We start from the raw sequence: 6,076 nt of genomic DNA, 5'->3' as shown, positions 1-6,076 counted from the left end.
GGTGGGGCCACCCCCCCCGGGGTGTGATTTCTCGCTTTCTGTCTCTCTGTCTCTCTCTGGCGAGCGCACGCATCCTATAGCAAGCAAAAAAAAAAAAATTCAAAATTATGAAACTTCTACATAATTTTAAGTGTCATTGATGCTTTAACGTTAATATATTTTTGAAGTATTAATTTTAATTACCAAAGATATTGGAAATTATGAACCAGTCTTTATTACGTATTTTTATATTTTTGACAAATTTGAAAAATTTTAAAATCTAATATTATTGGGACAAAGAAATGTGGTATTATCTGAAGATATTTTATAGTTTTATCAACTGGACTAGGGAGAAATGTTCACCTAATGAAATATTCACTTTGTAAGCTAAATAATATGATTGAATGTGTAAAATAAAATAAAAAATGTAAAAAAAGAAAAGGCAAGATAAAAAATTTTTTTTGACTTTCGACTAAAACATTACTGATTTTTTTCTGATGCTCTGATTTCCATATGTAAGGACTTTTGTCTTCCCTTGAACTGCTGATAGGTCCATCTACTTACTGTTTGAACTGAATCCTAACCTTTTTCCTGGCTTTAAGTTTTAACCATATTTCTCTTTTTTTATTTTGATCTATTAAAACTAAAATTATTTTTCTTGAAATTAAACAATGCATTAAGAAATACCTATTAATGCCTATTTACTGACTGCAGTAAGCTATATAGCCACAGTGGGGTACTACTTTATAGTATGTTCACTTTACTCACTGAGGTTTACGCCTAAAGTCAGACATGTATCCATAGATATGCATATATCAGCTGTGCTTGCTATTGAAAGTTTTTAACTTAATTAATATCTTTAGTGGATTAACAAAATGTGAAAAAAAGGCATGGATAACAACTGTAGATACCAATTGCTGTGGGATAAGGGAAAAATTGGCAGAGGGTAAGAGGTAGGGAATCAAGGGGAGGGAAGCAAAATATATAAGAAACAAGAAATAGAAAATTATTTGTTGATAACATGTATGATAATATCCTTGATTGAGCCAACATACAAGGTATTCTAGATGGAAAATCTCACTTTGTATACTGTATTGATGTACAATGACTGACTGAATAAATAAAATTTAAATAAAATCTAATATTATTGCATGGTAGTCAGTTTGAGTAGTAACTAATGTAGATGTTAACACTTGGGTTTTTTAAATTTCCAGAGGATGTGCACACCCACCAGACAGACAGGGCAAGCCCTGCCCCAAAAGGGTGTGGTCATGCCACAATCCTTTTTCTTCCATTTCTCCACCCTGTCAGGAATTTTGACACGCAGGCACCTGAATCTGGCAAGGTTTTTAAGCCACTGGGGGTGGGATTTGAACAATGGTTGACCATGTGGGATATGGCTTTGTATGTACAGTGCTTGATCACTGAGCTATGGTGCAGCCCAACACTTGAATTTCTTATACAATCTAACAAAAATGGTCAAACTTTTACTGAGCAGCTTCACATTTCCACAGTCCTTGTACTACAAATTTATGCTTAGTAAGGTGGCACTGTGCTTGTACTACTTTTTAAAATCTTTATGATAGCACATGTGCATGAGAGAGCATCCTTGATTGGGTCTCCTCACATCACAATCTTCTTTCTTCAGCCCACCAACTCCTCAGGATTGTGGGCACCCGTTTACTTCCAGCGTGTTTTTCAGGATGACTCAGGAATCAAGGACCCAAATCATGGTTGCCATATGGTTTCCTACACTGCAGGCAACAGTGTCACAACTGTGCCATAGCAGCTGGGCCTTTCCTTTAATTCCAGTTCACAGTTCACAGGTAGACATGCAGGATGAATATAGTCTTTCATAAAAAACGAAACAAACACTTTCTATTTAACCAAATGTCAAATACTGAGCTAAACAAAGGCCCTCAAAGCCAATATTTATCATGGACTAATTATAGGATCAGAAATAATACTAACAAAGAAGGGAAGGGACAATATGCAGAATATAATCTTTAAAGAATGCCTTAAGTGATTACCTTATAATGATGAAAACATAGGGAAGAAAGATTCACCAAAAAGCCATAGTTAATTAATTGATTTGTACTTTATTATAATTTTGCATCCTGAGAATAAAATTTTATCTGACAAGTGAACAATGACAGAAGCAGCAGTGAAAATTTCAGAAAGGCAGGTATCTTTCATTTTGGCACAGCTGTATATAGGTTGAATTCTTCCTGGGGAGTCATTCCTGGACTTAAGGGAGAAAAAGGAATTCATTCCACAGGCTATGTAACAATACAAGATGCATGAACGTTCTTGATTTGAATGGACATATACACTATTATTCTTTTCTGGTAAAGATGTCCCAACAGGAATCCTCTGCCAACAAAGTAGAAAACCTAGGTTTCTCAACCAGATGCTTTGATCAATACCTCTTTTCTAGTTACCTAGATGTCCTGTTCTTATAGCCAAGCCTCATACATATATGTAGTTAGTCCAAGGACAGCAAACTAGTTTGTAGGTTATATAATTTCAAACATTTGTAATTTGTTTAAAAGTCAAGGCATTAAAACAATTATACTAGTTACTTACTACAAAAATGGAAAACTAAGAAAATTAAGCCAAGATAAAAGCAAAAAAAAAAAAGTAAAGAGAAAAAAGCAGAGATGAAGGAATATTCCAGAAATTGACTTATCATGTTGAGTTTATATACAGACCCACTTTAAGAGACTCAGAAATTGATATTTAGACCAATGTTAGAACATAACACTTTACACATTTGCAATCCTATGTGTGTATGTATGTATTACATGTGCACACCTAAATAAGCTCAACTAGATCATCCTGAAACAGAAGAAAACTGAACGCAAATTCTAGCCTGAAGTTATACAGCCCAATCTAGCCAAAACAAATACAAACATACACATGTAATCTAGCATTACATTATTTAGGAACTAGGAAAGCAATCCGTGGAGAGGGTCAAATAATCTCAGTCCCTTTATAAAAGTGACTCTCAACATTTTCGCCCTAACAAAACGATCCCTTCATTATTCCTTCCCCATGTTTTCAAGTATTTACTAAATTACATAAAATAATAAACTTTCTCATTTTTTATTACTTCCATTCACAACTTCTAATTATTATCAATAAGCAGTGTTAACAAACAGAATTAAAAAAAATAAGCAAAATACAAGAAAACTCAGTGTCTTAATTGGCTTGTATAGTCGGAATATTATGGATAAATATATGATTTAGTTTGCTCTGAAATGTTGAAAATGCTCAAGGATAACCCCCATTTCTAATCTTCATCTGCTACAAATTGGAAACCACCAGTTTACACCCACCTGCTTTTCCTCCATAAGTCAAGTATTAATATAACAAAATTACTAATTTTTAACATACAGGGGATTAATAACAAAATTTACTAATAATAAGAGAGGTCATCTGCAATATTCATTCTGTAGGATCTGAGAAATAAAACATAACAACATGAATTTAAAGGAATCTATTAAGAAATTACACAATTATGATACCTAGTATATCTTTCAGTCAACTTCAAAGCACACTAATATATAAAAACAACCCTCAATTCCTCTGTGAGGTAGGCCCAGATTATTGTCCCCACTTCAACAATGAGGACATGAGGTACAGAGGAATTAAGCAACAAAGTTAAAAATTAAACCAGAAATGACTTGGGTTTGAATGCCATACTACTTTACTTTTCACCTAATTCTATCAATTGGTTCAAACAGATCTTTCTGAGGGTATGGAACTTGATAAGACACTGAACCAGATATTGGATAGGATATAAAACTCTTCACATAAATGTCAAAGTGGGTCCTACAATATCTTTGCTGTTGTCACAAGCTATAATGCTTGCCAGGATACCAAATGTATAGTCAAATTCCACACAGGCAGAGCACACAGACCTCAGTCTTCCTTCAATTCCTAGAGAAACTACATTTACTCTTAGTCTCATAGAGACTAAGGACTAGCAGGAATCAGGTTCAGTTTGTGTGATATTAACACATACGAGCCAAGTCAGAAACTCAAACTTTTACTGTGTGTAAAGCACTGTGAGAAGTTCCTGCCAAAGGTAGTTGAGAATAATCATTGTGAGATTCTGTAGAATACAAATTTTCTAAGTATTCCTAGAATCAAAGAATATTTGGTCATATCTAGTTTCATCTCCAGTTCTAGGTTCGACTCCATAATTTTAGTGATGAAGAGACTAACATGCAATTTAGGTGACTCGCCAGGGGCCCACAATATTAGATTGTTTCCTCATATAGTATGAATCTGTCAAAGCCCACAGAAAATGGAATTATTTTCTGTGGAATATCAGGATGGAATGGAATATCAGGTTGTCATTATCAAAATAAGATGGCTGACTCAGAATCAGGTAAGGAAATTCTGGGGCAAGATAAGGTCATGTGTAATTTTTACATGTATATCCTTCCATTATTTTTAGCCCAAATAACAAATATTACAGACAGAGACATAGAGACAGAAAGTGAGAAATCACCTCCCGGGGGGATGGTCATGCCGCAATCCCTTCTCCTCCATTCTCCTCTCGGGATCTTGGGCACGCACACACACATGCCCGGCGTGAGTTTTAAGCCACCAGGTCCGGGATGCAAATTGCGGTTGACTACGTGGGAGTCCAGCGACATAGCCATTACACTAACTGCTGGTTCCCTGTGGATAATTTCTTGACAGTTGACCATTTAAAGTTTACAATTGTAAAATAGTTTTTTAAAGCAAACTTTTATAGTCCTAGAGGACCCAGTGCTCAGTGAACTTAAGCACTTATAATCAAATTAGCAAAATATATTTCCACTATATGAATCTGCTCCAATTAACTAGATGAATATAATTACTATATACTCATAGGTCAACATAGTAAATTCTAACATTGTTTTGGGGGCTTCATGTTCAAGTAGAGAGGTTTGATTTTTTTTAAAGTGGCAGCTTATTTGTAAACAAAAAAATGGTAATGATTTTTTAAAGCTCTGGTACATTTGAAAAAATTCTTACTTGTTTAAAGGCTTATAAATGTTACTGAACTACTCAAATTGTCAAAAAACAAGAATAAGTTTCCTTAAAAATGGCACAGTGATTATATATTAACAGGGGGTGATTAACTGTTCAGACATTAGTGTTTACAGGTCATAATAATACTAGTATGTACATTAAATACTTAAGTGGATTCTGGTAGGGTTTCAACCAAAGGCCCATGTCCTTTCATAACCATGTTAAATCACACATTTATAAGCATTAGAATTACACTAATTTTTAAGCAACTAATAGTCCCATTCTGTAATATTTTATCACTAATATGTCACATGTTTGGGGAAAAACAAGATAATAGGCCTTGTATAATAAAACAAATACAATATACTAGTGAAATTTCTTTATATTAGTTGAAAAAGACAATTTCTAAACTAATGGTGCACCTATTCATTCATTCTGCTTCCTTCAGCATACTATGTCATCTTAGTTCAGAAAAGGCACTTCTCCATCTACTTTTACAGTTTTGGCTGCTATGATCTCTTTCCTAAATTAACATAGTGGGTAGGAGAGAACAAAGAGTAGAGGACATGTGTGAGATGGAGTTAATGAATCTGTAAATGACACTTGTCCGTATCTGTTATTGATAATATACATACCAATGGCCTTTTATAGAAGCTTAAAAATGCCTAGCTGAACCAATTTATATGTCAGAATCTTGGGCCAAATGAGAGGCATTGGAACATTAATTTTAAAGAACAGTTTTAACTTGTAACCTCCAAACATTTGTCATACTTTGCCAAACACATATTATTTTCTCTGGATTCTACCATGACAGGTTTCATAAAGGAATATTTTATAACAAAGAAATTAAAAACTACTTGAGTCTAAAAATAAGTAACTCAATGGAAAAATACAAGTATGTTTTATCCTGAGAATAAAAGAAAAAAGGTTTGACAGGAGAGGAATTAATTACCAAAGTGGGCTCTGTTATTTCAGCATTCACTACCTCCATCTCATTGAAAGAAAGCACCCCCACCCCCGCAAACACTAGAAAATACCTAACTGTCAATCAGTCCCCTGCAAGGGAAAG

The 6,076-nt window shown here is 34.2% G+C and overlaps 1 protein-coding gene across 1 annotated transcript in view; it reads right to left on the bottom strand.

Moving 5' to 3' along the window:
* Positions 1 to 2,075: 2,075 nt before the first annotated feature.
* The window catches only part of CHIC1 (cysteine rich hydrophobic domain 1), a 128,385-nt gene continuing 124,384 nt past the window's right edge, over positions 2,076 to 6,076 (bottom strand). Inside the window, exon 7 of the mRNA XM_027767751.1 lies at positions 2,076 to 2,226. The gene's annotated coding sequence lies outside the window, so the exon portion shown is untranslated. The remainder of the gene's footprint in view (positions 2,227 to 6,076) is intronic.

Source organism: Tupaia chinensis, unplaced genomic scaffold, assembly GCF_000334495.1.
Source record: "Tupaia chinensis unplaced genomic scaffold, TupChi_1.0 Scaffold144586_1, whole genome shotgun sequence".
In the NCBI taxonomy this organism is placed as follows: Eukaryota; Metazoa; Chordata; class Mammalia; order Scandentia; family Tupaiidae; genus Tupaia; species Tupaia belangeri.
This window is presented reverse-complemented; position numbering and strand designations above follow the sequence as displayed.